Consider the following 23,013-nt stretch of genomic DNA (forward strand, 5'->3'; position numbering starts at 1 on the left):
CAGAAATAATTTCAGGAACACAAAAGTCTTATTGAAAAATACAGTATGACTTTTGAGCCATCTGGCCCAAAAAATGGCAACTAGGCCTTCCGTTTGGTGACTGAAACCCTGGTTTAAGGAATCATTTGGCGCCTAGCTTTTATATCTTGAGTTTCTAACACTGGTTTTGATAATGGTGATGGTGAATTAGGGGACAGCATAATGCAAATATTTTAAAGGATGTTGTCAAAATGATGGTTGTTATATCATAAGTGCATGTAGGTGTAGTGGTTGGGAGTTACTCGTGCGTAATCCTGCTCCGTTTGGGCATTAGATTGCCTGGTTAAACCCTCCGGACTGCACAGCCCATCTCAGCGTGGCTGCCCTTAGTCACTCGTAGAATCTGTCTGTGGGCGTTTCGTAAAGCGTTGCCAACATAAGAGTTGTTTGACGCCCAATCGTTTCCGCCTCTCACTGCGCGGGAGTCTCCTGCGCAGGGTGGGCGTGGGCAGCGGGGTGCTTGGGCTCTCCTCACTAACTTCCAGCGAAGAGTCCTGGAGCCCCTGCACCTCCCTGTCCCGTTGTTCTCCTGGATCCCTGGTGTTACACTCATTTTCTTTCCCTTCTTCCCAGCTGAGTCTCCCTCTAGCGCTGGGACCTTCTCCTGCAGAATCAGAGACCCTCTCCTTCTCCCGTGCCTCTGATGTCAGTTCCCTGACAGTAGGTTTACAAACATTTCTTATACAGTGGTACCTCGGGTTACATACGCTTCAGGTTACAGACTCCACTAACCCAGAAATAGTACCTCTGGTTAAGAAATTTGCCTCAGGATGAGAACAGAAATCGTGCTCTGGCGGTGCGGCAGGCCCCATTAGCTAAAATGGTGCTTCAGGTTAAGAACAGTTTCAGGTTAAGAAAGGACCTCCGGAACGAATTAAGTACTTAACCTGAGGTACCACTGTACTGTAAAATGGCCTACCTTCATTATCCATTGTTTATACAGGTTGGTTGAATTTGTATGTTGCTATACTGAAAAATAATAATAAGGGACGCAGGTGGCACTGTGGGTTAAACCACAGAGCCTAGGACTTGCTGATCAGAAGGTCGGCAGTTCGAATCCCTGCAACAGGGTGACCTCCCGTTGCTCGGTCCCTGCTCCTGCCAACCTAGCAGTTCGAAAGCACGTCAAAGTGCAAGTAGATAAATAGGTACCGCTCTGGCGGGAAGGTAAATGGCATTTCTGTGCATTGCTCTGGTTCGCCAGAAGCGGCTTAGTACCACTGTAGTTTGCTGCCATTCAGGTATGTATCCTGGCTTTTCAACATTGTACTCTAGGTTAGGGTGTTCCTGGAAGTTCCCTTCATATGACCTTGGGTTCCTATTCCCCAAACCGTCTTTAAACAGTGCAACATCAAATCCTCTGCTGGATTTTCTTAAGGGTGGTGATGTATCAGGAATTTTGTGGGATGAGGAGAGAGAGAGAGAGAGAGAGAGAGAGAGAGAGAGAGAGAGAGAGAGAGAGAGACTCCTGCAGACTCTGAATGGCAGTGCTGATATTTTACTTTGGAAGAGAGTAAAGAATAGAGGAAAGTGGGAGGTTTTATTCTCCTGCAGATGGAGACTGCACATGTGGAAAGGAGTTTGGACTGAGCACAGGAAGGAAGCCATAATGAGAGGCAAATATGGTCATGTGGCTTGTGAGGTGGCAAAATGATAAAACAATGCTTGGGAGAGACTAGTTGAAAAAATCTTGATGCCCCTTCAAACTTTCTGGAATCCATCCAGCATTTGTGGCAAGCATGTGTTATGCTTAAAAAAAACCCCCAAACACCAACACACAGCCACCATCATGAGAATTCATTTCTTAAAAATGAATTTCATGAGGTCTTTACCATGCAAAGAGAGAGAGAGAGATTATTATCATTCTTGGCAAGGCCTTGCTCTTACATAGTTGCTCTTTTACAACCTATAGCCAAATATTGTTCCTATTCCCCTTTCTGCCTTTCCAGAAAGATTTGCTAAATAAGCCAGCATGTTGCAAGGAGAGTTGCCGGTGGCTGTCTCTCCTCGCTTAATGGTTTTAAGCTCAGTAGATTTAATCCTGGAATAAGTTAAGTGGGAACACTACACAAGGCTATGTAATAGTGCAGTACAGTCATACCTCGGGTTACAGACGCTTCAGGTTGCGCATTTTCGGGTTGTGTACTGCGCCGAAACCGGAAGTACCGGAACAGGTTACTTCCGGGTTTCGGCTCTTGCGCAGAAGCGTTAAATCGCGACCCGTGTGTGCGCAGACGCGGTGTTGCGGGTTGCGAACGCTGCGATTTGCGAACGTGCCTCCTGCACAGATCACATTTGCAACCCGAGCATCCCCTGTATTCGCTCTTCTCTGTCCAGAAAGAAGTTATGGAGAGCTGTTTTTACTAGTTTTCTTGAGGTTGGGGGGAATGGGTGGGCTGGGGGGGTATCATTACACGCTTGGGGGGCATTTAGAATGGTGTAAAGGATTTGGAACAGTATAAAAGGTAAAGGCAAAGGGACCCCTGACCGACTCTAGGGTTGCAGTGCTCATCTTGCTTTATTGACTGAGGGAGCCGGCGTACAGCTTCCGGGTCATGTGGCCAGCATGACTAAGCTGCTTCTGGCGAACCAGAGCAGCGCACGGAAACGCCGTTTACCTTCCCGCCGGAGCAGTGCCTATTTATCTACTTGCACTTTGACGTGCTTTCGAACTGCTAGGTTGGCAGGAGCAGGGACCGAGCAACGGGAGCTCACCCCGACGCTGGGATTCGAACCGCCGACCTTCTGATCGACAAGTCCTAGGCTCTGTGGTTTAACCCACAGCACCAGCTGCGTCGCTCCCTTTACTTTAAAAACACAGGCCATGGCACCTTTGGTTTTTTATTAGATGATCGGGCTGTGCGTGACTTTCCTCATTTTCTATCTCTATGTCAAACACAGCCAGTACAAAATGAATTCATTTTTCTTTCTCCACTTTACTTGTGCACCCCTTACTGGAAAGTCATATATATTACCTGCAGGCTGGATAGCCAGAGTACAGCTGGAAGGTCACTCCCATCAATTTCAGTTGCTCTCATTAACACAAGGCCCCACCTTTGTGAGAAGAGGATCTCAAAGAAAGAAGGCAAGATCTAGCTGTGGTGTTAACACTATTGTTTATGAATTTGGAAGCAAATTACTATGCAAAGTCCCGGCTATTCTTATAATAATTTTCAGTCTTGAATCCAGTTTTCTGTGAGGCATAAAATAAACAATACATTCTGATATGGAGGTGACTTCTGGGTTCTTTTAAACATGCCGTCTGAATCCATAAATATTCTTCATCCAAATGCAGAGGTGACATTTCTTTCAGGAATATCTTGCCAGTATATTACTTCATCTCTCAGGGGTTTTTTTCCCCAAATAAGGAGAAGGTAACTGCTCCTGGAAAGAATTTAATTAGTCCTTAATGCACATCTTGGGCATAATGCTTAAAGTAGTAGAAAGAGCCTTCACTTCTCCCTCTCTGTTTCCCTAATCATCTTAAAGAGAAAGGCCCTGAAAATGAAAGTGTCTGAGCAATAAAATTAGAAGGTTGCTTTCCCCCTTACGTTTGCAAATCGTATTGACAATTTGAACTAGGTTCATGTTGACGTACCACAAATGGCTTGCTAGCCTGTCATGCCAAAGCTGTAGGATCTACAGAAGGCGATTTTGCCCCTTAAAACCATTTTGGCTCATTCACTCTGTAAATATCATCGGAACGTTTCTTGAGCACTGCGGCTTAGTCATGCTGGCCACATGACCCGGAAGCTGTATACCGGCTCCGTCGGCTAATAAAGCGAGATGAGCGCCGCAACCCCAGAGTTGGCCACAACTGGATCTAATGGTCAGGGGTCCCTTTACCTTTACTGTGGGTGGTGCTGTGGTCTAAACCACTGAGCCTAGGGCTTGCTGATCAGAAGGTTGGCGGTTCGAATCCTCACGACGGGGTGAGCTCCCATTGTTCGGTCCCTGCTCCTGCCCATCTAGCACTTCAGAAGCACGTCAAAGTGCAAAGAGATAAATAGGTACCGCTCTGGCGGGAAGGTAAATGGCATTTCCATGCGCTGCTCTGGTTCGCTAGAAGCGGCTTAGTCATGCTGGCCACATTACCCAAAAGCTGTCTGCGGACAAACGCCAGCTCCCTCGGCCTATCGATTGAGATGAGCGCCGCAACCCCAGAGTCATCTGTGACTGGACCTAACGGTCAGGCAGGGACGCGGACTTAGAAAAAATATTGGGGGGGGGGCCGGGAAAGCTCATGAATAATAAATAAGCTCATGAATATGCAAATAAAGTGGCTCCGGCCCTAAATAGGGCAAGCCACGCCCCCCCAGCCAGCCGATTGGCTGGCTGGGAGGTGTGGCCAGTCGGGATTCCCCTGTTCTCGCGGGATTTCCGGCAGTGCCTCCGATTAGGGCGCGCGGCTGGCTGGCTGGCGAAGGAGCAGGTGAGGCGGGGGACGGCGGCGGCGCTCTGCTGGAAGGGCGCCCGCCCGAGATTATTGGGGGGGCTGAGCCCCCCAAAAAAAATTTTTGAGGGGGCTCGAGCCCCCTCAAGCCCCATGGAGTCGGCGCCTATGCGGTCAGGGGTCCCTTTACCTTACCGTAGGTGAACAAGGGAAAGGAAGGCCTTTGAATGGTTTGGGCTCTCACTGGTTTTAGGGCCTTGTCCTTCTATAAGGTTCCCTTTCCCCAACTTTTATTTTATTTTTGTAACATAGAAGACTAGCCACATAAGCCTCGTGACGGTCATACCTCCTAAGTGATGGACTCATCCTATTACAAAGGCACACATGGCTGTGAAGTTACAGAGAAGACCCTGGAACTGCAAAATAGATTAATCAGGAGAGAATGCGTATGTAATTTAAGCTGGGGAAGTTAGCAGGTGCACTGAGAAGTAGGAATTTAAAACATCAATCCTCTCCTTGTACCAAGATTCCAGTATAAATCCCTGCAGTAAATATATTCTCTCCTTTTTATAGCAAAACACCCACTGCCAGTGGTAATGAGTAAATGCTCACTGGGAAGGCGAGACTCAGGAGGAGCAGAAAATAGCAGCTAATATAAACGCTTGCAGTGGAGTCTGTCGCTAGTCATGCAGCTCACACATTCATCAAGGACTGCCTTTGGATGATGTTCCATTTGAATGCATTTTAAGGATTAGTGACCTATCGCCCCCCCCCAACAATTAGTGGCGATGGAACTAGGGAGGTATGTGGGATTTCCCCATCCAGCTCTGCCAAAATCTGGCTTATATCATCTATGACCCATTACGTTGAATGCTGCCCTACCAACAACAACGTATTGTGGACCTGCTATAGACTTGACAACCCCATTGAGGTCCTCTGTTAATACATAGCTGTCAACCGTCCCTTATTTGGCGGGAAAGTCCCTTATCCCAGCGCTGTGTCCCGCTGCTGTCCCTTATTGATGATGTCCCTTAAGTTTCCCGGGTTTCAAAGGAAGCAGCTCCTCTCCCTCTCTGCCTGCCGGCCAGGGAGGAGGGAGGCTCCAACTGTGTTGCTTGGCTGCACTGCTCACCTGATAAGGAGTCTAAGAACGACTGGGGGGTGGAGCTTGCATGCCCTGCGCCTATCAAATCAGCTGCATTGCCTGGGGACTCGCTTTTGCTCAGCGCTTCCCAGTGGAGAGGTGACGGTGGTTTTCCTTGCTGCATCCGCTTTGCCGGGTTGCTGTGCTGTGGGAACCACCGCTTGAGGCTTCGTTTGGCTACTGGCTGGGCTTTCTGCCTTTGGCTCGGAGGGGCTCAGCAGTTGAACTGGAAAATCCCTTATTTTAGCTGCTGATCCCTTATTTTTGAGGCTGCTGGTCCCTTATTTTCAAATCTGTAAGTTGACAGCTATGTGTTAATAGTCAGAGGCCTCTGTTTGGGTTGGTCGATCGCAAGTTGTACAAGCTGGTGTTGCCTCCTGATCTGCAAGGCCTCTGCCTTCCTCCCTGAAGACCCCCCCCCCCCACTTCCCTGAACTAACCTTGTTTTTGCTAGAGCACAGGTCTTTCATTCCTTGTATGTGGTCACTAGACATCTCCATGGAGTTGCCTTTTATGTTAATACAAAAGGCTCATGCTGGTGTGATTTACAGAATTAGGTAGCCAGAACTGTGCAAACATTTCTGAAGGTTAAATGCAGGTACTCTGCCGTCCATGCAGAACCATGAAATTAATTTTACTGGTGATTGTTGATTCTTTCAGGTATGGCAGGCAGATGCAGCAATATATTGCTGTAGTGCATTAATCTTGGTTGTGACTGCATCCTTTCAAAAACTTGTAAATACCTCTGACTGTATTCCTGAATATAAAAGCTGTATATAAAAGCTAAAAATAATGTGTATTATTTTTAACAGAATTCATGTACAGTGGTACCTCAGGTTAAGTACTTAATACGTTCCGGAGGCCCGTTCTTAACCTGAAACTGTTCTTAACCTGAAACACCACTTTAGCTAATGGGGCCTCCTGCTGCTGCCGCACTGCTGGAGCACGATTTCTGTTCTCATCCTGAAGCAAAGTTCTTAACCCGAGGTGCTATTTCTGGGTTAGCGGAGTCTGTAACCTGAAGCGTATGTAACCTGAAGCGTATGTAACTCGAGGTACCACTGTAGTTAATTCCCCACTGAGTATATGTTCCTGTATTGATTCCCTTGTGACTGGGAAAATTAGAAAGTACGTGTTAAACTACATTGTGAGTAGTAATTTTATCATAATCAGGGTTAGGAATATAAAGTTTTAATTAAAAACTCAACATAACACCTTAATAGGCATTACAGATCGCGAATGTCCTTATTTCACAAAAAGCTTACACATGTTGGGTATTCAGTTGTGATTTGTGAATCACTGGTGGTCTACGGTGTGTCTGTGGATTTGTGGTTGAAGGTGGGAATCAACCGTTGCATTAAATATCTAATGGTTTAATAATCAGTGTTTGTTCTCATGGAACTCTGGGAATTGTCACTCTGTTAGGAGAATTGGTGTCCCCTAGAAACTCCCAGCACCCATAACAAACTGCAGCTGCCAGGATTCTCTGAAGGAAGCCATGTCTGCATAGCCTCCAACATTTCTCTGATGAAATTAGGGAAGTCCTATTCATAATAATGTTTTATTATGTATTATTATTATTATTTTATTTATACCCCACCCATCTGACTGGGTTGCCTCAGCCACTCTGGGCAGCTTCCAACACATATTAAAACATAAAAAAAATTAAACATAAAAGAACTTCCCTATGTAGGGCTGCCTTCAGATGTCTTCTAAAGGTAGCATTGTTACTTATCTCATTGGCTTGGAGATCGCATAACTCCATGTCCTCCAATGAAAATAGGGATGTTTAAACCCGTCTGATAACTCCAGGAAGAGAGGGCTGTACACGCCACAATAAGGAGTGTATCTTTTGATTTAATTGTGATCCGTAGCTTATTTTTTTAAGTTGTTGCTTTTTATATAGGTTGTAATTGTTTTACTGAGGATTTGTTAATTGTTCTATAAGATTTATGCTGCATTTGTGATGTTCTATCCTGTTAGTTATTGCTACTTATTGTTTTTAAGCCACTTTGGGATTCATTTGAATGAAAAGCAGTGTAGAAATATAGTAAGTCAACTCAGACAAATCAATTAAATGCATGGAAAACAAGAAAATGGACAGTGACTGACTTGAGCAGGTTAACATTTTTCATGTTGGAGCCTTTCTATAGACAAGGACGGGACACGGGTGGTGCTGTGGGTTAAACCACAGAGCCTAGGGCTTGCCGATCAGAAGGTCGGCGGTTCGAATCCCCGCAATGGGGTGAGCTCCTGTTGCTCGGTCCCTGCTCCTGCCAACCTAGCAGTTCGAAAGCATGTCAAAGTACAAGTAGAGAAATAGGTACCGCTCCGGCGGGAAGGTAAACGGCGTTTCCGTGCGCTGCTCTGGTTCGCCAGAAGCGGCTTAGTCATGCTGGCCACATGACCTGGAAGCTGTACGCCGGCTCCCTCGGCCAATAAAGCGAGATGAGCGCCGCAACCCCAGAGTTGGCCACGACTAGACCTAATGGTCAGGGGTCCCTTTACCTTTACTATAGAAGGACAAGGATTGTGTTATAGGTGTTGTGTCCACAATTCATGAGGTGCTCAGCAATTAATGTTCTGGTGTGTGTGTGGTGGGGGGGGTGTATGTGTAAGAGAGAGAGAGAGATGTTTCATGCTCCATTGACCTGTATACACCTTGCCCAATTTAAGAGTTGACTTGGTGTGGTCACGGTGACATTTCACTGGGGCAAAAAGTGCAATGTGTCCCTTTAAATACTTGTCCTCTCTCTGTGGGTGTTGTGACCATGCTGTATTGGACTCAGGGATCTGATTCAGTCAAGTATTCCCCATTTGTGATAAGGCTCCGTCAGCCACCATACCAATTGGGGCTTTTGTCCCTGTGCAAGTGGCTGTTGTGCCAGCGTGGCCTCTACTACAAGGAAAGCTCAGATAAGTGGATAAAACCTTTCCTCCATTTTAACTCTGTTTGACAAGCTCTAATTACAAAGGGCTGCAGCGTATCATCAGCTGCACTTGGTGCAAATGCAAGATTACGGAGGTTTGATGATCTGAGACAAGGCTTAGGTCTTGTGTGGGAAGAAGGAAAGGCACACAGAAGTGTGAGATCCGGCGCTCAGAGTTTCTTGAGAGTTTCCTGAGGGTTTTTCTCTGAAATTTTGAGAAGAAATCTCTACGAGGAGTTGGGGTATGTGTGTCAGTAATATTGTTAACAGCTGAGGGCAATAAGAGCACCAGTCCCCCTTTGCAGCTTGGACACAGGTTTCTGTACTATATTTTAAGTTATTTACAATAGTGATAAATTGATTTCATGCGTTCGGTTTTGAATAACTAGAGGCCTTTAAGAGATAGCACCAATCAGAATGGTAGGATGGCAGCTTCTCAGTGGCTCTACAGTGGTGCCTCGCAAGACGAAAATAATCCGTTCCGCGAGTCTCTTCGTCTAGCGGTTTTTTCGTCTTGCGAAGCAACCCTATTAGCGGATTAGCGCTATTAGCGGTTTAGCGGCTATTAAAGGCTTAGCGTCTTAGCGGCTAAAAGGCTATTAGCGGCTTAGCGGCTTAGAAAAAGGGGGGGAGTGAAAAAAATCGCAAGACTCGCAAGACCTTTTCGTTTTGCGAGGCAAGCCCATAGGGAAATTCGTCTTGCGAAGCGCATCGAAAAACGGAAAACCCTTTCGTCTAGCGGGTTTTTCGCCTTGCGAGGCATTCGTCTTGCGGGGCACCACTGTATTTCTGTGCTGTAACACAGTACAGTGGTACCTCGGGTTAATGTGTATTATTTTTAACAGAATTCATGTACAGTGGTACCTCGGGTTAAGTACTTAATACGTTCCGGAGGCCCGTTCTTAACCTGAAACTGTTCTTAACCTGAAGCACCACTTTAGCTAATGGGGCCTCCTGCTGCTGCCACGCTGCCGGAGCACGATTTCTGTTCTCATCCTGAAGCAAAGTTCTTAACCTGAAGCAATATTTCTGGGTTAGTGGAGTCTATAACCTGAAGCGTATGTAACCTGAAGCGTATGTAACCCGAGGTACCACTGTATAGCCATTGACTATGGCTTGAATACATTCAGTCGTTGAATCCAGCGCTCATAATCCCTGGTCACTGGCTGGGGCTGATGGGAGCTGGAGTTCAGCAATCACTGGAGGAGCACAGGTTTCTCACCCCTGCTGTAATGTATGTAACAATTTCATGACTTGCATGAAATCCTGTCAATTACAGTTCACAGCAGTCAGTCTAGAAATACCCGGTCTTGATATTTTAGTAAATTTCCATATTGAACATTTTGCATACAGGCATATCTCATGTTGTGTTAGGTTCATGTTGCGTCTTTTCGGCTTGTGAACACGGCAAACCCAGAAGTGTATACTTTGGGGTTTCGCTGCACACGTGTGCACAGAAGTGCTCTATTGTGCCATGCGCATGCGCAGAAGCGGCGCTCTAGTTATGGACTTTTCGGGTTGTGAATGGCACCCCGGAACAGATCAAGTCCATAACTAGAGGTACCATTGTATTTATGTTCATACAGAAGTTAAAATGAATGCGTATACAGTTGTACCTTGTGAGTCGAACACTTTCACTCCCGAACACCGCAAACCCAGACGTGAGTGTTCCAGTTTGCAAACGTTCTTTGGAACCCAAACATCAACGCAGGTTCTGATTGGCTGCAGGAGCTTCCCGCAGCCAATCGGAATCCGCGCCTTGGTTTCCGAACATTTTGGAAGTCGAACGGACTTGAGGAACAGATTGTGTTCGACTTCAGAGGTATGACTGTATTGCTAGGTCCTGGGGGAGAATGAGCAGGATTGGAACCCCGCTGTGTAAAAATGTAACAGTGACTGCACAAGATCCCCCCAAGAGAATAACTTTGCTGCAATTCGCGAATATCCCAGAGCCAGCTGGTGAGCTTTTCGATGTATATTTACTATAATGTTGCTTGAAACTTTTGCTAGGAGTGGAATGGCGGAGAAAAGACAAAATGGGATTTTCAGTCTCAGCCGAACACCAGCACAACTCTTTTTCAGGGATCTGTTTGTGCTGAGTACATCTGATCCCTGCAGTGTATTTTGTGGGGAGCTGTGAAGGTCTCCTGCCTGGAGGTGATTGCAAGCTGGGCAGTTTGCAAGGTGGTGGTTTCCTGGTTTCAGCATTGAGGCATCCTGGGATGAAAAGTTACTACTTCCGTGGCTAAATTAGATGCGGCACTAAATGCCTGGCCGCCCCTGAAAATGGCATCTGTTTTTTCTTTCCCCTCAGTAACATCTGGTAGAACTGACCCAATGCCTGGTACGAGGCTGCTAGTAGTGTTATTGCAAAGAGCTTAAGTTTACAACGCTGTGCTGGAGTCATGCGAGTCTACAACACACATGAGCTGTAGTATTGTTTATAATTTCTCTATGGCTTTGCGGTGCCCAAAGTGTGTGAACACATCTTATTTAATGACTTAGGTCTGCGTGGGGACCAGGCAGCTTAATGGGCAAATAAAGAGATTAGTCTTGACATATCTCATTAAGCTGTGGTGCACACATTCTTGGTGTGAAAGAAAGCTGTCCGCTTGCAAAATAATCTCTACATTTGAATCTTGTTAGTACTAGTGTTTTTTATGACTCCCCTCTCCCCTCTCATTGAATGTAGGGCAAATTGACACCAGGTGTTCTCAGAGATGGTATAAGATTGGTTTTACGGCATGAGTCCAGTGCAGAATTACGTCTTGAAAGGTTTTTAATAAAAACTCAGTTATGTGTTGCTGCTTTCCATTCAATTACTTTTTCTCCCCCCCCCCAAGCTATGAATTGAACCCCCAAATGCTTTCCTCCACAAAATGACTAGTTACGGCTAGTCCAAGACATTTTGGTGCCTGAGGCAGAGATCAGGATGGTGCCTTCCCCCATCCCATGTGCAAAAGCCAACTGCATTGGCAATTGCTTCAATGCTGATGATGGGACAGGGGCCTCTACTGTACAAGAGGGCAGCAACGTAGCTGAGGGGACACAGGGCACACTGCCCAATACAGCTCTGTCTGCCCCCTATCTGTCTGCCTAAGGAAGCTGCTTCTCTCTGCCTAATGATAGGGCCGGCTTTGCATTTGCATTCTTCTTTATTTGTGTTTTGGGTTTGCCAGTGAAGGGAGGGGAGAGAGACTCAATTCTCAGTACAGTTGTACCTTGGGTTAAGAACTTAATTCGTTCTGGAGGTCCGTTCTTAACCTGAAACTGTTCTTAACCTGAGGTACCACTTTAGCTAATGGGGTCTCCCACTGCCGCTGCGCGATTTCTGTTCTCATCCTGAAGCAAAGTTCTTAACCCGAGGTACTATTTCTGGTTAGCGGAGTATGTAACCTGAAGCATCTGTAACCTGAAACGTCTGTAACCTGAGGTACCACTGTAGATTCAGTTGAGTTGTAGAGCACCAAGTAGGTGGGCTGCAAGTGGCTGGCAAGATAAAGGAACTTGTCCTTCTTTCAGAAAACTGAGGTCATCAGGATCCGGATATACCCCTCCAAAATGGTGCCCCGGAGTACACTTCTTTGCTTTCTCTCATTTTCTCCTTTGGGGAAAGATAAAGCACAACATTTAGTGATACAAAATTTATTATACGTTCCCCCACGTGCCCCAGTTGCGATGGGTCTTAGTGGGTGTCCTTGACCCATGTGTTAAGGGTGTTTTGCTAATTAAGGAATAGCTGCCACTGGGGAATGCCGAAAATGGGTAGGACGGCTGGATGCAGAAGCTATCGGTGAGAGATCTCCCTGTGTTGCTGCTGCTTGGGGCTGCATTAATTGGTTTTTGTCATTGTAGTTTTTCTTGTGGGTTTAGGTGCTGAATATTCCTCGTTCTATCAGAGCCCTGATGTAAAAATTGGGCTTTTGCTTTTGCTGCCTAACTCCCCATGGGACTCTTGAGTCCCCTAAGTCCATGATTGGTCAGAGAAGAATGGATAGAGGCAGGATCCAGTTGAAAGCAAGGAAGATATTTATTTTACTGTTGCATTGCAACAGAGTCCCCTCCCCTCCTTCAAAGGAGGGAGAAACCCTGAACAAAAGTGTGCAGGAACCTTTAAAGACTTTTAACACTGCCCAACCCCCTTAGTCAAAGACCACCCCAAAATCATCATACATACATCATAGGAGCTGGTCTACAGCAGAAATCCTGTCTGCCAGGATACCTGATAATGGTCACTAATTGCATTACCTGGGCAACCTGGCCATTTTTTTGTGAGGGTTAATACTTTAGTTCTGGAATCCAGGTCACAGACTCACTTTATTCATTCACAGACATGCCCTTAAGACAGGATTGGTAAGCAAAAAGACAATGGGAAGGCTTTCCCCATTTGCCTCCCTTACTGCAGAGGAATATTTGAGGTCACTGAGAGAGTCAAAATGGCTTCAGGATTGCTCTCCCGTACTATTTCAAACCTATGGTTTATATCATGGGTAGGCAAACTAAGGCCCGGGGGCCAGATTCGGCCCAATCGCCTTCTAAACCTGGCCCGTGGACACCCCAGGAATCAGCGTGTTTTTACATGAGTAGAATGTGTGCTTTTATTTAAAATGCATCTCTGGGTTATTTGTGGGGCATAGGAATTTGTTCATTTCTCTCTCTTCAAAATATAGTTTTGCCCCCCACAAGGTCTGAGGGACAGAAGACCGGCCCCCTGCTGAAAAAGTTTGCTGACCCCTGGTTTATATATTTAGATATGTGTGCATTTATGAATACAGTGGTGCCCCGCAAGACGAATGCCTTGCAAGACAGAAAACTCGCTAGACGAAAGAGTTTTCTGTTTTGGAGGTGCTTCGCAAAACGAATTTCCTATGGGCTTGCTTCGCAAGACGACAATGTCTTGCGAGTTCCTGCTGGGTTTTTCCCTCCCCCCCTTTTCCTAAGCCGCTAAGCCACTTATCAGCTGATCCGATAAGCAGATAAGCCGCTAAAAGCCGCTAAAAGCGCTAATCCGCTAATCCGTCAATGGGCTTGCTTCGCAAGACGAAAAAACCGCTAGACGAAGAGAATCACAGAACGGATTCTTTTCGTCTTGCGAGGCACCACTGTATTTATTCTATATTTGAGACCTTAAATTTCTTATAACAGCCCCAAGTAAATAGCAGAACTGTGTTGCAAGATCACACTTGCACCTGTTGCTCACAAATTTGCTCTCAAAGGCAAACATTCTCCATGATGTCTGTAGCACAAAGCATGGAAAGCTGGTTGGCTGGAGAGTTGCTAGTCTTTTTAATGCCCTTTGCAACTCTGAGGAAGAAGTGGGGAGGGAGGAGATTGGCCAAGCACTGAATCAGCTTCGCCACTGACTGCAGGTGACCCTCACCACGTAGGGCTCAACAGAGCAACCATGTAGGATATTTTCAAATTATAGCTATACGTCAGCCGGGTGCTTCCTGGCTATGCTGTTCTTAAAATCATATTGCACCCATTTGCTATTAAATTTCAAAATCAAAAGCTTGTCAAAGAGGTGTACAGTGGTGCCCCGCAAGACGAATGCCTCGCAAGACGGAAAACCCGCTAGACGAAAGGGTTTTCCGTTTTTGAGCTGCTTCGCAAGACGAGTTTCCCTATGGGCTTGCTTTGCAAGACGAAAACGTCTTGCGAGTGGTCCGATTTTTTTCCGCTTTACCCCCCCTTTTTCTAAGCCGCTAAGCCGCTAATAGCCTTTTAGCCGCTAATCCGCTAAGCCTTTAATAGCCGCTAAGCCTTTAATAGCTGCTAAACCGCTAATAGCGCTAATCCGCTAAAAGGGTTGCTTCGCAAGACGAAAAAACCGCTAGACGAAGAGACTCGCGGAACGGATTAATTTCGTATTGCGAGGCACCACTGTATAGGGAGGTGTATAAGTCTTCTTACAAGGGACGCGGGTGGTGCTGTGGGTTAAACCACAGAGCCTAGGACTTGCCAATCAGAAGGTCAGTAGTTCGAATCCCCACAACGGGGTGAGCTCCCGTTGCTCGGTCCCTGCTCCTGCCAACCTAGCAGTTCGAAAGCACATCAAAGTGCAAGTAGATAAATAGGTACTGCTCTGGCGGGAAGTTAAACGGTGTTTCTGTGCGCTGCTCTGGTTCACCAGAAGCGGCTTAGTCATGCTGGCCACATGACCTGGAAGCTGTACACCGGCTCCCTCGGCCAATAAAGTGAGATGAGCGCTGCAACCCCAGAGTCGGTCACGACTGGACCTGATGGTCAGGGGTCCCTTTACCTTTTCTATTCTTCTTACAATCAAGTCAATGTGTGGGTTCCTCAAATGGGGGCACCAAACCTTTAAAGCACATGGCTTCCGCAAAAAATATTGGGAACTGTAGTTTACCTCTCGCAGAGCTACAACTCCCAGCACCCTGAGCAACCATAGTTCCCAGGATTCTGTGCAGGAAGTCTTCTGCTTTCGGTGTAAGGTGTTTGCTGTCCCCAGTTTACATTTCCATGACCCCTGTGAGTAAGACACTAGTAGGACACTTCAAAATGGCTGCCGTACATTAACTTTTGACGTGAGCCGATTGTTGAGTTTTCTGGAGTTCCAACAACTGAGCTCAAGGCCTGTGTACGTTAAATCTACGATAAATCTCTCCACTTCTATTCATTTCCTGCCTAAATGTGCTATGCTTAAGGAATAAACAGAAACTATATTCTCCCAAATTGCTGCCATTTGGAGATAGGCATAAGTAGTCAGTAATAATAATAATAATAATAATAATACAGCTGCTTTAATGCTTCAGTCAGTCTTTCTGCGCCTGCACATGCATTTTAAACATGGACTGGTGGGTTGTTAGTTTTTTTTTTAAAAAATACCACTGCTGAGAGAAAAGCCATACATATGGCATTAGTGTAAAACTAAAATGCTCAGCTTGTAGTCTTTAGTTAGAGAAAACCTCATTGCGTTAATTTCCTGTTATCACTGAACTAAGCAGAGAAGAGTGAAGCATCGGTTCCTAGTTTCCGGAGTTGAAACGTTCTGCGAGAACCATATGTGCCAAATATCTGTGGCCTGGCTTTTAAAAATGTCTGTCAGGTTGCTGCTCAGCACAGTAGATAAAAGAAAAAAATATAGGGAGTTTTAAAAGAAATTATAGAGAGGAGTGGGTGTTGAGACTTCTTTGGGGAGCGCAGCTTCCAAGAAAAATGAACTTGTCTTATTCACGACAGGATAATTCCCTTCAATATTATTGACAGCTCTTCTAGACTTTGAGATTTGTTTGCTTTACAGATAACATGTTACTGGTATTATTCTTTTTTTAACTTCTTCATTCTCGGCACTAATCTCAAATTGCATTCATTATTTGCTTCCATTTATAGCCCACCTTGTGATCAATATTCTAGACTGGTATGAGAAAAAAAGCAGAATAAAATTACTGAGATTGAAAGGAAGGTCAATACTGAGCCTCTTTTGTAGGAGGAGGAACAGATAACAGTAACTGAAGAAGTGTGCATGCACACGAAAGCTCATACCAAGAACTTAGTTGGTCTTTAAGGTGCTACTGGAAGGAATTTTTTTTATTTTTTATTTTATTAAGATAACCACAAAGTAACTCACTAAGATAACAGCTGAACTGGGATCTGAATCTACCTTTTCCTAGTCTAGCACTTTACCCAATGAAGTAAATATACATTTTCTGTATCTAAGATATGTAGTCCACTGTTCTCTATTTATTTTTTTATTGGAAAAATAGTGTGTGATATCTCTCTCTCTCTCTCTCTCTCTCTCTCTCTCTCTCTCAGTGTATAGCGATCTCTATACAGTCATACCTCGGGATGAATACGCTTCAGCTTAAATATTTTCGGGTAGCTCTCCGTGGCGACACGGAAGTAACGGAGCACATTACTTCTGGGTTTTGCCACTCGCACATGCTCAAATGACGTCACGTGCATGCGCAGTCGTGTCTTACGTTCGCTTCAGGATGCGAATGGGGTTCCAGAATGGATCCCGTTCGCATCCAGAAGTACCACTGTATAGATACAACTTTAATGAATAATAATAACAATCAGTGCTATTTTTACTGAAAAAGAGGTGCTGGAATTCACCATGAACACCTCCCTTGTTCTCTTATAATGGCAATGGCGCCCAACTGAGAGGTGCCAGAACTAAGTTCTGTCGAGTTCCGGCTGAAAAAAGTAATAATAATAATAATAATAATAATAATAATAATAATAATAATACCTATACATATAAATTATATCCAAGATTCAGTAGGCTTACAATAAATGAAAAGTCCCTAGATAATGTGTCCCTCATGTTCATGTTCATCTTGATATAATTGGCAATTTAATTGAATACCACAGGGTCGTGTCAGAAATGGTACAAGATATATTCCCTTCTCTTCTCCCTGTGCCCTCTGGAAAAGACTGGATGTTTGCGGAAATTGTCTGTGCTCATTTTTTCGGGGGGGTTGGAGGGACTTGGAATGGTGAGGAGGAATAGGAGATCCCCTTGACACAAGTGCTGCTCTGGCCAGCTGCAACCCATAGTTATTACTACGGTGGAAAAGGAAACAGGATGGAGTTGGCAGCAGGAACACACCATTAATGGAAAGGAGCGAAAGTGGCTGAAATGGTCTGGGATTTCCTGCCCCAGTAAATGAATAAAACCTCCGAAACAGCATCCCGTATTCCCGATTTGTGTAAATGAATCTCGCCTGAGTTTGCAGATTTCGCTGGGGGGGGGGGACCGCTTGCGAGTTAGAGCAACGCATTTTTATAACAACAGGAAGCCCAGGATTAGGGAAGTTAAAGCCTTTTTTTGCCATCGGTCCTATTTCCCAAGAGACTTTCTCAGCCGACGTGCTTTTAAACCCAGCAGATGAAAGCCAACTTGACCACAGGGGGATTTCAGTGCAAACGGGCCTTGCCGAGGAGATTTCTTATGCCTTCAGACTGTACCGCCTCTCTTGCATCTGGCAAAGCAAGTGGAAAATGTTCTTGTTGGCTTTTAGTGGCTCACTAGAGAGCAAAATGTTTACATCCTACCCTTTAAAGAGAGGAGGTGGAGGGGAGAGAGAGACAGAGAGGTTTCCAGATCGTGTTAATAGACGCAGCACAATGCACTTTAGTTAACTGCAATAGTCTGCACTTGTGAAGAAGGCAAGATTGATGTGATGTGCTGTGTATCACAACTCTCTTATTCACTTCACCTTGCCTTTCCTTTAAACTCTCCGTACCATCCAAAGTTTTACAGAGACACTTTCAAGGATCCATTACCTGAGCACCCCTCCTCATCTTTAGCTCCTGAACATTGCATTGCATTCATTTTCTCCCTATTAGCCTGTTGGCTGCTGAATCAGAGTGTTTTGGCAAACGAAACTGTTAGGGTTTATTTATTTATATTGACTAAACTTATTAAGACAGGAGTGCCTGGCGTGCTCTGGTTCATGGGGTCACAAAGAGTCGGACACGACTAAACGACTTAACAACACAAAACTTATTAGTTCACTGGTCACCCAAAGCTTTCCAAGCAGCTTGCATTATAGAAAAATACACAGCAAATGCAAAAATGAGGGCAAATCCTATAATACATTAACATTTCAGACATCCTGCAACTTAGGGTTCTAGCTACTGCTAGGCCTAGTCAGAGTAGGCCTATTGAAGTCTCTGGGCATGACTAATTTAGGCCTATTAATTTCAGTGGGTCTACTCGATGAGTAGGGCTTAGTTGGCTAGAACCCATTATCTTTTTTTTCTTTTTAAATCTACAACAATCTCACAATGAACATGATTGTACACGACTACTTAATAGAGATCAGATGTAGTCTAACCCCTGTGTAAGCTTTTTGCAAGCCAAGCAGGACGAATGATTAAAAAAACAGGTTTCTGGAGGGGTGTGTGTGTTTGTGCATTTAAGTAAGAGTTTGGAAACTAGATTTTCATGCTCTAGTGTCCTTTTATTTCCTTTTCCTTTTGGATTCTGTTGCCGTCATCCTTCGAAGCTCCTAATAAGGCTGGTAGCTTTAAAAGAGATTAGCAAGAGATTAACAAAGCTGGTGGCTTTAAAATAAAAAAAGGGTTGGGAAATCTTGTGAGGAAAGGCCAGCCAAAATGTCCAGTGAAACATTTTCCTGGTGAAGAAAAGTGTCAGTGAGAGGATAGTGATTCTCAAGGCCAAAAGACTGGATATCTCAAGAAGGAGGAAAGCGGAGTGTTGTGTTGTTGTCATCGTCAAGGTTGTTTATATTGTGTTTGCTGATAATACTTGGTGGATCATTCCCCTGCCTGGGAAACAAGAAATTGTGGGTGGGGAGAGACCCTGAGTTTTACTCCTTAAAGTGCCTGGGCCATAAATGCTCTGCTTTTCATTATCCAGCTGTCGGAAGAGCAGAATTGACATGGACCGCTTTTGGGGGTGGGCTTTGGCTGTGGGCTTACCTGGTGACATTGGTAGATAGCCATTTTTTTAATTAAAAAAAAAATCCACAGTGCCTCAGGATGACCACTGTTGCGTTGCTCTGGGGCATACTGGAAAATCCTAAGCAATTTAAAATGCTATTTGTAGTTACCCAGGGAAGGCTATGGGTGGACTCTAGGGATATTGGAGTCCCAGAGTGCTGGTTGTGGATGGTGAGGCCTGGCAAGGAAAGGGGCAAAATACAGGTTAAACAAGCTGGGCATGTTAGGTGTAGTTAGCCCATTCATTTCCCAGGTAAAATCTGGGTTGTATTTTAAAAAATAAATCGTAAAGTTAAAGGTTCTCGTGAGCCCAAAACCATGTATGGTGTCTCCAGCCATTTTCTTCTGGGGGCAGGGGGTGCTGTGTGTATGTGTGTGAGAGAGAGATTTTCCCTGCTTGCGACTTCTCTCCTCAAAATCTCTCCACCCTCCCCTGAGCTGACATTTTGCATCTGTAAGGTGGATAATGTTGTGGTGCAGATTTGAAGCAAAAAAAGAAGCTGGAGGTAGAAGGATTAAACGCCCCCTCCTTCCTCCTCCCCTTTTCTCTGTTCAGAATGACATCCTCCCAAAGCTGCTTAGTTCTGTTTTTGGTTACTGTACTGTACTTCGGATTCTAATTCGTCTCGAATGCTTTATAAATACCTGATTTTCACTGTGCTTTCTTGATAATTTCAATTTGGGCGTGTGAACCGCTTCACAACCAAGTTGGCATATAAATCATGTCAAATAAATCTCTCTCTCTGTTGTTAAAAGTTTGGAATTAACTGCCCTAAAATATTTTCTTTGAATTTTCTGAGGTCCGTTCCCCCCCCCCGCCCCCACACTTGCAGATTTTAGAATTGGAGATGATATTTGAAGAGTGGATCATAATCACATTCCCCCCCCCCCCCGCCTATTGAACTACCATAAACTATGGGAGAGGGTTGGAATTGCCACCATGAAAAAGAGTGAGTTGAAAATGGAAGGGGAATTCATCTCTGCTCTTTCTCCTTTTCAGAAGTGGCACACGCACATTTCAAAAATGCCTATTTTCAGAACCCCACCCGCTTGGTTTGAAAAATGTAGGTCCGTCTTGTTGTCAAAACACACACAGCTCAGTTGTTGCAATTTTCTGTGGTTGGAGAATGGCCAGGTTCCAGGGGGAGAGTGCTGGAATTGGCTTCTGTTTCACCTGGAAACATTAGCAATCCTGAGGGCAGGAGTCTGGTTATACACAGAAAAATGGAAATGAGCCATTTTGAAGCCAAGCCTCTGGCCAAAATTAGCTCAGAAAGCCGAAGGGGAAAATCTGTATTTACTCAGTGTACACCTCTAGCATACTGAACAACCTGACTGAAGATCTATAATGTTATTTATAGGGCTTCAAGACCTATTATTATGAGGTCTTATTATTAGGCTTGCTATTTAAGGGCTTAAAGGCTTTTGTGTATGTGTAAAGGATGCGTCAGCAACTAAGCGATGAACATCATGCTCCCTGTTAGCCAATTTGTGGTTTTAGATTAGGGGGTCAGTGCTACTCCTGAAATGCAAGTGACAGCCATTGCAAGTTAAGCGGTGAGATGAACAGTTACAAGCAGCTTGAGTAAATAACCAGGTTTTAACCAGGCACCAAACTGAATAAGGTTATTGCCAAGCAAATATCAGATGGGAGGGCGTTCCACAAGTGGGGTGCCGTCACAGAGAAGGCCCTGTCCGGTGTCACCAAGTAATGTGTAACACCCAAAGGTGGGACTTTAAGGAGGGACTCCCCAGAAGATATCAGGACACTCAGGTACCAAAGTGACTTCAGTGATCCACTATATTAGATGACTTTAATAATACATTTTACATCCCTGGGTAATACTGGCCGGATCTGATAGAATGGGGGAAGATATTTGCCTGTTACGAAGTGTGTCTCAAGCATCAAATTGTTTATTTTAAAAAAGGTGTAGCACGGCACTGATTGTCAGCTGATCATGGGGAAGTGCTGCATACAAGGCTTCCATCAGCTGATAGTTAGTGCTTGGGAAGTACCTGATGTCAAACGGCATACAGGTGAAACTCAGAAAATTAGAATACAGTAGTACCTCAGGTTAAGTACTTAATTCGTTCCGGAGGTCCGTACTTAACCTGAAACTGTTCTTAACCTGAAGCACCACTTTAGCTAATGGGGCCTCCCACTGCCGCCGCGCCGCCGGAGCCCGATTTCTGTTCTCATCCTGAAGCAAAGTTCTTAACTTGAAGCAATATTTCTGGGTTAGCGGAGTGTGTAACCTGAAGTGTATGTAACCTGAAGCGTATGTAACCCAAGGTACCACTGTATCCCCAAATCAACACAGACTGTGGAAACTTCAAACTGGACTTCAAGCATCTGGCATTGTGTGCCTCTCCATTCTTCCTCCAGACTCTGGGTACTTGGTTTCCAAATGAGATGCAAAAGCTGCTCTCATCAGAAAAGAGATTTGGGGAGCCATGTCATCAGCTGGTGTTGGTCCACTGTGCTTGATTAAGTCCAGGGTCAACGCAGCCGTCTACCAGGAGATTTTGGAGCACTTGATGCTTCCTCCTGCAGATGAGCTTTATGGGGATGCTGACTTCATTTTCCAGCAGGACTTTGGCACCTGCCCACACTGCCAAAAGCACCAAAACCTGGTTCAATGCCCATGGGATTACTGTGCTTGATTGGCCAGCAAACTCACCTGACCTGAACCCCATAGAGAATCAATGGGGCATTGCCAAGAGAAAGATGAGAGACATGAGACCGAGTAATGCAGAAGAGCTGAAGGCTGCTATGGTCTTCCTGGTCTTCCATAACACCTCAGCAGTGCCACAGGCTGATAGCATCCATGCCACGCCGCATTGAGGCAGTAATTGATGCAAAAGGGGCCCAAACCAAGCACTGAGTACATTTGCATGCTTCTACTTCTCAGAGGTCCAATATTGCTCTATTTGCAGTCCTTGTTTTGCTGATTTCATTTAATATTCTAATTTTCTGAGATTGTTAATTTGGGATTTTCATCAGCTGTACGCCATGATCATCACAATTATAACAAAGGCTTGACATATCTCGCTTTGCATGTCATGAGTCTATCTCATATATTAGTTTCACCTCTTAAGTCGAATTACTGAAATAAATGAACTTTTCCACAATATTCTAATTTTCCGAGTTTCACCTGTAGGCAAAAATGTGTTACCTGATGTCATTAGGGCAGGAGGTGAAATGGTATGTGGGTGGCTTTGCCCATGTGCCAGACTTGGTCCTCGGGGGTGAATGGAGATAAGGATCTGGCGCCCCAGCCAGTTCCCCACCTCTGCTTTATGATCATGCTTTAAAATAAGTTTAAAGGATGTTAAGAACCACGGATAGATCTCGCCTCTAAATATAGACTGAAAGGGGCAGCTTATGGTGAACTCTCGGAGCAGATGTTTCTTTCAGTCTCATCAGTAATATTTTCCAACTACTGAAGGACCAGCTGCTTAATTATTTCCTGCTTTAGCCATTCACACTATATCCTAGATTCCATGAATGCGACAGCAATGATGTCAGTTTCCCAAGCGCCCTTCCACTGCATAGAAACATATGAACATTGTGTGTTGTGCAAAGGCAAAGGCTGCTTTTTCTCCGGGGACAGGCTATGGGTTCAAGTGCCCCCTTTCTTACTCCAGTGCAAAATCACCCTCCCTTCTCTGGCCTTTGTTAGCAGACAGCCAGGAGAATATGGTATTCAGAGTGCATAGATTTTTAAAGTTGTGGAAGGATGTTGACCAGTTTTCAGAAATCTAGCAGGCAGTTATAAAGAACCATTGTTAGCAGCTGAGATAGTAGCGCATAGAGGGTTGTTGGTGTAAGTCAATCTTGGCCTGTTAGAGGGTTCAAGTTGGTTCACAAGACCATTTCCCCCAAGCCACCCAACCATCAGTTGATGTCACTTGCAGTGTCCTATTGTTTCCATTGATGTATTGTATGTTTTGCACTTTCATTGTATATTTATTTTGTATTAACATGGTACAATGTTGCCCACTGCTTTTTTGGGGGGAAGGATTTGCACTAAAAAGCAGTATATACCGCATTTTTTGCTCTATAAGATGCA

General features: G+C 45.0%; 1 protein-coding gene across 8 annotated transcripts in view; it reads left to right on the forward strand.

Moving 5' to 3' along the window:
* Positions 1-23,013, forward strand: part of ANKRD44 (ankyrin repeat domain 44) — a 218,599-nt gene that overhangs the window by 37,635 nt on the left and 157,951 nt on the right. The window lies entirely within an intron of this gene.

This window comes from Podarcis vaucheri (genome assembly GCF_965113315.1).
Source record: "Podarcis vaucheri genome assembly, chromosome: 1".
In the NCBI taxonomy this organism is placed as follows: Eukaryota; Metazoa; Chordata; class Lepidosauria; order Squamata; family Lacertidae; genus Podarcis; species Podarcis vaucheri.